The sequence below is a fragment of the Euphorbia lathyris genome, chromosome 4, assembly GCF_963576675.1.
Source record: "Euphorbia lathyris chromosome 4, ddEupLath1.1, whole genome shotgun sequence".
Taxonomy (NCBI): domain Eukaryota; kingdom Viridiplantae; phylum Streptophyta; class Magnoliopsida; order Malpighiales; family Euphorbiaceae; genus Euphorbia; species Euphorbia lathyris.
Window position 1 is genome coordinate 48495210 of NC_088913.1, and position 10642 is coordinate 48505851.

The 10642-nt window shown below is 35.1% G+C and overlaps 1 non-coding gene across 1 annotated transcript; it reads left to right on the top strand.

Annotated features, from left to right (window-relative positions):
- The first annotated feature begins 6618 nt into the window (after window positions 1-6618).
- LOC136228319 (small nucleolar RNA R71) lies at window positions 6619-6723 on the top strand. Its single transcript, XR_010688647.1, has one exon. It is a non-coding gene; the product is annotated as a small nucleolar RNA R71 (small nucleolar RNA).
- Window positions 6724-10642: the final 3919 nt, after the last annotated feature.

A 10642-nucleotide genomic window follows, 5' to 3' on the forward strand; every position in this document is an offset into this window, starting at 1 on the left:
TTAATGCGAAAAAGCATAAAATCAGACCTCTTGGAGTTGAAAAAACTCAATTTTTCGAGTTTGAATAGCTATGTCTGCAGGAGGAAGAAGAAACAGGTCTGATGGTGCTAAAAACACCCGTGTCGCGACCGAGAATCCTAATTCTCGGTCGTGACACGCTGATTTCCTCTTGGAAATCAGGCATCGAAACCATATATATTCTGATTCTCGGCCAAGAATATAAATTCTCGGTAAGATCAGAAAATCTCTTACCTTTTTGGACAATTTTTGAAAGTGTGAATTCTCAACTGAGATTTCTGGAATCTCGACCGAGAATTCTAAATTTCTTCTAATTCGAACTATTTACCTGAAATCTGATTAAAAATATGACTTAAATATATTTTTAAGCATCTAAAACTTGATATAAACTCATCTAATAACTAATAAACATAAAGATGTGTAAAAATAGAACCAAATAAAAGCTAAACTAAGAATTCAAACAAAAACAAAATAAAAGAAGTACACGAAAATTAACGAATTAATCTTCATGAAATTCTGTTATGAACTCAATTTCCTTAATTGGAGCATTTTCATAATAGATTTTGCATCTATTACCGTTAACCTTAAAGCGAACTCCGTTAGGTCCTTCAAGTTCTAAAGATCTATAGTCGAATGTTTTAACGACTAAATATGGTCCTGTCCATCCAGACTTAAGTTTACCTGGAAATAATCAGAGTCGTGAATTAAATAACAGCACCTTATCTCCAACGCTAAAGCTTTTGACTTTAATTTTGGCGTCGTGCCATTTTTTCACTTTCTCTTTATATATTTTTGCATTTTCGTAAGATAAATGACGTAATTCATTCAACTCATTCAAGTCGAATAATCGTTTCTTACCTGCTTGTTGTAAATCATAGTTTAGTGCTTTAATAGCCCAATAAGCTTTATGCTCTAATTCTACTGGCAAATGACATGCTTTCCCATACACTAATCGGTATGGTGTCATTCCTATTGGTGTTTTAAATGCAGTACGGTATGCCCATAACGCATTGTTAAGTTTACAAGACCAGTCTTTTCTTGAAGACAAACTATTTTCTCTAGAATCCATTTGAGTTCTCTATTTGATATCTCCGCTTGACCATTCGATTGAGGATAGTATGGCGTTGATACGCGGTGGTGTACTCCATATTTTCTCATAAGTGATTCAAAACTTCAGTTTATGAAATGGGTACCTCCATCACTTATCATAACTCTTCGGACTCCAAATCTACAAAATATATTATCAAGAAATTCAAGGACAACATTAGAATCATTCGTCGGGGTCGCAATTGCTTCAACCCACTTTGAAACATAATCTACGGCTACTAAAATATAAGTTTTATCAAAAGAAGGGGAAAAGGACCCATGAAATCGATCCCCCACACGTCGAAGACTTCAACTTCTAACATGCTTATGAGAGGCATCTCATCTTTCCTTCCTAAATTCCCGGTTCTTTGACATTTGTCACAACGAATAATAAATGAATGAACGTCTTTAAACAATGTAAGCTAAAAGAATCCACATTCTAATATCCTAGCAACTGTTTTACTAACGCCGTTATGCCCTCCGTAAGAGCTCGAATGGCATTCTGACATTATAGACCCGTATTCATTTTCGCTAACGCATCTCCTAATCATACCATCACCACAAGTTTTGAACAAGAAAGGATCTTCCCAAAAATACTGTTTAACATCGGAAAAGAATTTTTTCTTTTGATGGAAACCTAACCCTTCTGGAACAATGTTAGCTACGAGATAATTTGCTATATCTGCATACCATGGTGACATGACACTTTTTATCTGATAGAGATATTCATCAGGGAAATCATCTCGTATACCGATAGTTTCACCTATAGGACCGTTTTCATCTTCGAGTCTTCATAGATGATCGGCGACAAGGTTTTCTACTCCCTTTTTTGTCATTAATTTCTATATCAAATTCTTGTAATAACAAAACCCATCTAATCAGACGCGGCTTTGCATCTTTCTTAGCAAATAGATACCTTAAAGTCGCGTGATCGGTATATATAATAACTTTAGATCCTAGCATGTATGACCTAAACTTATCACATGCAAAAACTACCGCTAGCATTTCTTTTTCAGTTGTGGTGTAATTTAATTGAGCACCGGACAATGTGTGACTGGCATAATAAATAACATAAAGCTTCTTATCCTTTCTTTGACCTAAAACACATCCTACGGCTAAGTCACTTGCATCACACATGATTTCAAAAGGTAAATCTCAATCGGGTTTAGCAATTATGGGTGCACTGACTAGAGCTGCTTTCAATGTTTCAAAAGCTTTAACACAATCTTCATTAAAATCAAAGGTTGAATCTTTCATAAGTAAGTTAGTAAGTGGTTTGGAAATTACAGAAAAGTTTTTAATAAATCGTCTATAAAAACCTCCATGTCCTAAAAATGACCGTACTCCCTTAACAGTAGTTGGAGGGGGTAATTTTTCTATCACTGAAGTTTTTGCTCTATCCACTTCTAACCCTTTTTCAGATATTTTATGACCTAAAACAATTCCTTCGTCAACCATGAAATGACATTTTTCCCAGTTTAAAACTAAATTCGTCTCTTCACATCTAGACAAAACCTTATCTAAATTCCCTAAACATGCATCGAAAGAATCTCCATAAACTGAAAAATCATCCATAAAAACTTCCATGATATCTTCAATGAAATTGTTAAAAATTGCAGTCATACAACGTTGAAATGTTGCTGGTGCATTACATAGACCAAAGGGCATTCTCCTATATGCAAAGGTTCCATAAGGACATGTGAAGGTTGTTTTATCTTGGTCATCCGGGTAAATATAAATTTGAAAGAATCCGGAATAACCATCTAGAAAACAATAAAAAGCATGACCGGCTATCCTTTCGATCATTTGATCGATGAAAGGTAGAGGAAAATGATCTTTCCTGATTGCTTTGTTTAGGTTCCTATAATCTATACAAACCCTCCAACCGGTGGTGGTTCGCGTAGGTATTAATTCACCTTCATCATTCCTTACAACAGTTATGCCTCCCTTTTTAGGTACACAATGGATTGGACTAACTCATTCACTATCCGAGATAGGATAAATGATTCCATTGTCTAAAAGTTTAGTAATCTCGTTTTTTACTACTTCTTTCATATTCGGATTTAAGTGTCTTTGCCTATCCGCTTTAGGTGGCTTATTTTCTTCTAAGTGAATTATGTGCATTACAATACTAGGATTAATTCCTTTTAAGTCTGAAATTTGCCATCTCATACTTCCTATCCTATTTCTAACAACTTCTTTTAATTTTTCTTCTTGAACTTTAGTTAACTTGTTAGAGATAATTATAGGTAGAGAATCGCCTTCGCCTAAGAAAGCGTACCTCAAATGGTTTGGTAACTCTTTAAGTTCTAATTTAGGGGGTATTACAATTGAAGGCGGAACTGGTCCATCTTTTCGAATCAAAGGCTCTGAGTCTTTATCTTCTAATTCTTCTCCCATTATAGATTCTATTATTTCTTCTTTTTGAATAATGTCATTGACACATTCTTCAACTAAGTCAAGTTTCATACAAGCGAATTCCTCCATGGGATATTTCATCGCTTTGTTCATATTAAACTCGATCTTATCTTCTCCTATCCTTAAAACTACTTTTCCTTCCGATACATCAACTAATGCACGTCCCGTGTTCATAAACGGTCTACCAAAAATTAGTGGACAATTAACGTCATATGCAAAGTCTAATATAACGAAATCGGTAGAAAAAATAAATTTGTCAACTTTAACTAAAACGTCCTCAATTATACCATATGGTCTCTTAGTGGTTTGATCCGCTAATTGCAAAACCATATTGATACGTTTGATATCTTCTTCTAAACCTAACAAAGTTTATACTTGCTCCTAAATCACAAAGACAACTTGGGAATTCAATATCTCCCAATTTACACGGAATAGTAAAACATTCGGGATCCTTGAGTTTAGTGGGCAAATTGCTTGACACTATTGAACTACAGTCCTCAGTTAGCGAAATGGATGAAATTCCTTCCCAACTAATTTTCTTTGAAATTAAATCTTTTAAGAACTTACCATAGTTAGGAATTTGTGTAATCGCATCCATAAACGTCAAATTAATGTGCAAATTTTTAAGTTTATCCAAAAATGTTAAAAGTTGTTTGTCATAGTCCTTATTTCGGACTTTGTGTGGAAAAGGTGGTTTGGGTACAAATGTTTTTGTACTTGAGTCAATTGGTGAACTTTTTGTGTTTAATGTATCTTCTTTGGATTTTGGTAAATCAGTTCCTGGTAAAGTCGAATCTTCGGGCATTTCCGGACCTAAGTAATTTTTCCCTGAACGAAGAGTGATAGCCTTTACATGCTCTTTAGGATTTTCTTCCGTATGGCTGGGAAGACTTCCCTCTTTTCGGGATGGAATCGATTTAGCAATTTGGCCAATTTGAACCTCCAAATTATGGATGCTAGATGAGTGGTTTTTAATAAGCTGGTCGAATTTATTCTCGATCCGTTTAAAACCATCGTCGTGATTACTTATTTTTCCACCAATAGTCGTTGGTCCCGTGTGATTAGTTCCAAGGGGGGGTTAGGAACTAATATAACTTTTTCGCTTAATTATGCTGACTTAATCAAATCTTTAAATTACGTAACTCAGTTTTGGTCAGCACGGCCGAGAGAGACGTAAGACAGCTTTAGTTAGAGGCTGACTAGAACTGTTTTACTTGTGAGTTGGGAATTAACAGTTAAGGTCAGCTTCCAACTCAGCACTCTGATTACTCAGTGTCAGCTTATACAATTTATATCCTGAGTAATTTAAGCAAACAGCACATACATATATATTGAGAGAAAGGGTTAGAAATTACTCAGCAGATTTATCCTGGTTCGGCCTCACCGCCTACGTCCAGTCCCCAAAGTCCTTTCGGGCTTTTTCAATCCAATACTGAGCTCTTTAAAGGTAGAGCACAAACCGTTTACAAAGCAGTTGAGTATGCAAAAGTACCATCCTCTATTCGTCTACTCAACTCTACTAAGCGTTATAACCCAACACTTAGATTTTCTCTATCGCTAAGTACTAAAACCGAGTACTCAGCACCACTCTCTCAATTTTTACAATTGATACAAATATGTTCTTTCTAGATGAAGAACACTTTAGATGAATACAAATTCAATCTAGCTTTTACACAGAGATAGAAATTTGGTGTAAGATCTTCTTTTCTTGTTTTAATGTGCTTTTGTATGTATGCTCTTTTTATTTTGTAATTCGGCTAAGGATCCAAGTGAAGCACTTGTCGTTTTATAGTGAATTCCTGATGCCTCAATCATTTAAATCTAGATGTATCCGTTGAATTCAAACGGCTCCTTGCGTCATTCAATGGTCAGCATATAGATATAGCAGGCCAATCCTGTCGTCTGAAATTTATAGGCGTCAGGCTTATCTTCTTCCGCCAGGTTCGTCTTCTAGCGCCAGTTTCATCTTTTAGCCAATGGCCAGTTGACCCGTGCATCTCAAAACTGTCTCCGTGCATAATTCCAAAGCTTCTGTATTGGTGCAGACAATTTTCGGATCTTGTCTTTTTGCAAACGGATCATTCGCGCTGTCCTGAAGAACACCCAGCTTGAATTTAATAGTCGTTGTCTTTGAACTTATTCTCTGACAACACTGACTTGCATTCTACTCAGCTTCCACGGTCAGCTTCATCTGCAAGTTTTAGTTTAGAGCAAGACTTCTCTTCTTGATACTGAGTTGTGTTCTACTCAGCTTCCTGAGCCAGCTTTGTCTGAAAGTTTAAGTTCTGAAGAAGACTTTTCTTCTATAACGTTGAGTTGTGTTCTACTCAGCTTCTGTGGCTCATGCTGACTTCTTTCTGTCATACTTTTTACTTCTGTTCTCATTTATAATTATACTCAACATTGAACAAACACATTAGTACAATTAAATCAAAGCACATAAATTTAATTGTCTTAATCATGGATTAACTTAAATAATTTTGTCAAATCAAAATCATGTGGAAAGGTGTTTCAACAATAGCATCTATAAATTTGTCGATTTTAGAAGATAAAGTGCTAATCGTATCTCTTGATTGATTTTGATAATTATTAGTACGATTTTGATTAGCATTTGCATTATTATTAGTATTATTATATTTCCAGCTAAAGTTAGGATGATTCCTCCATCCAGGATTATAGGTATTAGAATAAGGATTATTAGTTTGGTTTTGCCCTTAGACAAAATTTACCTGTTCAATCTCGCTTATACTTTCATAATCCCCATCCATTTGGATTGGATTACCATTAGCATCGCACGGTGCCATAAACCTATCAATTTTGTGCGATAAGGCGAAAAATTGGGCTTGTAACATCGCGACTGGATCAAGATTCACTATACTTTTAACTGATGATGTGTTTGAGGATGATGGTTTCGCCACTGGTATATGTCCACGTTCTGCGGGCCACATACTGCTGTTGATTGCCATTTCCTCCAAAAGTTCTCTTTCTTGGGCTGATGTCTTCTTCATAAATAACCCTCCCGACATAGCATCTAATGAACCTCTAGTTGTAGGATTTAATCCATTATAAAATGTTTGCATTAAAAGTGCATCGGGCAATTGGTGGTGTGGGCATAAACGTTGAAGTTCTTTAAAATGTTCCCAAGCCTCATAAAGAGTTTCGTTATCATTTTGAGAAAGATGTTAACTCCTTTATGACTCTTGCGGTTTTTGCTAAAGGAAAATATTTTGATAAAAACGCTTGGGCAAGTTGGTCCCAAGTTTCAAATGTTGTGCCTGGCCTAGAAGTTAACCATTCTTTGGCTCTATCCTTCAAAGTGAAAGAAAAGAGGCGAAGTTTGATTGCTTCGGCAGTCACATCGGGTATTTTAAAAGTGTCGCAGATTTCTAAGAAATTTGTCAAGTGGGTGTTAGGATTTTCGTTGGGCAACCCATAAAATGTTACATTATTTTGCAACATATTAAGCAATGCTGGCTTAATTTCAAATTGGTTTGCATTTATTTGGGGTCTAACTATGCTATTTGTTACATCGGCTACTCCTAACCTAGCGTAATCCATAAGTGTTGCCATATTTTCTGGCTGAGGTTCTGAATTTTGTTTGTTTTTATTTTTCTTGTCTTTCTTTTTATTTTTAATTGTCTTTTCAATTTCTGGATCTTGCGATTTTGGTGGAATGCCTGAACTTCGAGAACTGCACATGAACTTGAAATCTTGCACGAACCGAAACTACCTTCACAACAGAATTTGAAAAATAAATATGTTAGTAAATTAAAATTAATAAATTATAAAAGTTAAAATAAGTATGCATGAACCTAGATTCGAAATAAAATACGAAAAATCTAAATTTTTGTTAAAAATTTTGGCGTTCCCCGGCAACGGCGCCAAAAACTTGTTGAGCGATTTCCGCAAGTGTGCGGGTTCGCTTGTAGTAATAAAAAGATATCGATCCCACAGGGAACGTTTTTCAACAAAAACTTATTTAAGTGTAGATTAAATACGACTTAAGGTTTATGTAAATAGATAATCGTTGTTTGAAATTGGTTTTGAATTTGATAGAATAAGAATTAGGTTAGAATATGTAGAATGTTAGAAATCAATTCTGTTTTGAGTATGAATTACAAAACAGAAACGATTAGTGTTTAAATTAAGGGAATAATTGTGTTCGTTTGCATTAAGTAAAGAAAACAACTTTAAACTTTGTATAAATTATAAAAATATAATAACGTAAACTCCTTCAATTTAAGGGCTTTGAACTGCAGACAATCCTCCTACGGTCGGGTTAGATTGCTACCTTAACCAAATTAATTCTCGAAGAATGAATTTGCCTAAGTGTTCAACAAAGTTTCCTTGTAAAGATATTTAATTTAATTACGTTTTAATGAAAACACCAGAACTCACTTCGGATCATTTACCATAAGTGCTACATAAAAATTTATTGAATTACATGAACTTTATTAGATGAAGTATGAATTTGATACAAGTTTACAGAGAATAAAAAGTATGGAAGCATTCAAACGATATGAGAGTTTCGGGTCGTCAATCCTTTCCTTAAACCTTGTTAGAGTTTGTCAGGCTCGTGGGTCGAATCTGCTACTTAATCTTCTCGCTGAATCTTCGGAATAGAGATGGATCGTCAACTACCAGAATTTAAACTAATATAAACTGATCGCAATCTAAATCTAAATGCTACTGTGTTTGTAATTATTTGATAAACAATGTGTACATCATATTGTTTTTTACAAAATCGAACTTCTAACTCTGAATCGTTTTACTCATCTGCATTAATTCTGTACTAAATCTTAACTCTAAAAATTATATTTCAACTCTGAAATCAACTCTTTATTTATAGATGTTGAAGAGTCGAGTCTAAGGAACGTGTCTGCTACGAAGAGACGTTCTTATCCAATCAAACGGACGCGTTTCTTTGAAAACGAACAAGTGTATATTGTGCTGCCTGAATTTCTGAACTTACCGAGAATGGAGAAACAGTTTTTCAGCCTTCGAACGAAAGGAAGGGATGCATGGGCGACGTGTGTCGTGACCGAGAATGGAGGATTCTCGGTCGTGACACGGGATGTTTTTCTCCGTCTCTGACTTCGTTCCTTGTCTTCGTTTCGGTGCATTTGATTTTCGTCGTCTTTGACTCGTAACTTAGGGTTTTTACTTTGTTTTTGACCTCTTTTCGTTCCTATTTGGATTTTACCAAATATTTAGGTACCTTGCATGAAAGAAACATATTCGGACGTAAAAGTACGCTAAATAGATATAAACAGCACAAATTCGTAGCAAAACTGATGTAAATATTAATGATATTTTAGGTATATTTTGGGTTTAACACACACCAATCCCTGCTCCTTCGGTTGAGGATGCTCCATCCGTATCTATTGTCCATTATCTTCCATTACCTTGGGCGATTCCTTAATCTCTTTTGTGAATTCATTGATGAAGTCCACCAGGACCTGGCTCTTGAGAGCGGGTCTTCCTTCATAAGTTCGCCAAGTCGTATGGACCATTCCATTAATCTTTCTGACGTTTCTGGTTTCTGTAGTACCTTTCTCATGGGGATTCTGGTACATAGATGTTGAGCGATTTCCGCAAGTGCACGGTATACGCTTGTAGTAATAAAAGATATCGAACCCACAGGGAACGCTTTTTAACTAAAACTTATTTTAATTCAGTTTTATTCTCGACTTTAGGTTTAACTTAAGAAAATCGTTTAATTAATTGTATTGGTTTGTATTGGTTAGGATTAGATGAGAATTATATGTTGAACTTTAGAGAACAATTCTGTCTTGAGATTTGATTACAAGACAGAAACTTTCGTGTTTAGAATAAAAAGATGTATAAAACTTATTCGCATTAAGCAAAGAAAGCAACTATAACTTTGGTAAGATTATGAACATGTAATAATTCAAGAATTTACGCAATTAATGGTCTTTGAACCGTAGAAATCTCTCTGGATCGGAGCAGATTCTACCTTAATCAAATTAGTATTTTATATCTGATAAGCCGCGCTCACGATCATATCATCCATAAAAACTAATTCTTTCAAGTGTTCAACAAAGTTTCTTTGTAAATTTGATTGTATAAAACGTTTTAATAAAAACACCAATTTATCATTTTGAAAATCATTTTGTTAGAACAATATCAAAATAACAACAGGAAGAATGTATTGAATAAAATAAATGTATTATTAGTGAATTGTGAATCTTCACAAGTTAACAGAGAGGAAGAAACATGGATAGCATTTTGATGAAATCTTTGAGATCCGGGTTGTCAATCTTTCCCTCAAACTTCGTAGGTTTGTCAGACCCTTTTGCGCTTCAGCCGTTAGTTCTTCTCGCTGAATCTTCGGAATAGAGACCGCTAAGTCCACTACCAGAATGAGAACTTGTCTTTGAACAATCTTTAAAACTAAACTAATCACTACTGTGTTTATAACTAATCTAAGAACAACTTGTGTACAGCAAGTTTGCTTTTACAGAAATGTAAACTAATCTGACTCATTTCTGAGACAGAGTTTCTTCAACATAATAACAACTCTAATAACCCACTTAACCAGCTTAATCCACTCTTAATTCTGAAATGAATTCACTTATTTATAGTTGGTGAATGGTTGTAATTGAAGGGTCATGTCCGCTGGTGAAGGGTCGCTTTTATCCAAACGAACAGACGCGGTTTTTGGATTTCTAACATGTGAAAGCTGTGCAGAATTCTTCGCTGTCTCAACTAAGATTCTGAGAATCTCAACCGAGACAGGGGGCAATGGAGAAAGCTGAAAAAACTTCGATCTTCGGTGTTTGAGATTAGCGTGTCGCGACTGAGATTTTGAGAATCTCAGTCGCGACAGGGATGTTTTCCCCCGTCTCTTGGGTGCTTCTCGTCTCCTTGAATCGGTCTTCTGATTAACACGTACTTTTGGCACGTAACTTAGGTTTTTCCCTCGTTTTTGCTCCGTTTTAGCTCCTATTTGGATTTAACCAAATAATTAAGTACCTTGCATCAAAGAAGTATATAAAGACGTAAAAGTACTCTAAATGAATATAATTAGCACGATTTCAATGTAAATTTAACGTATTTATATATGATATTTTAGGTATATTTTGGGCTTAACAATAGA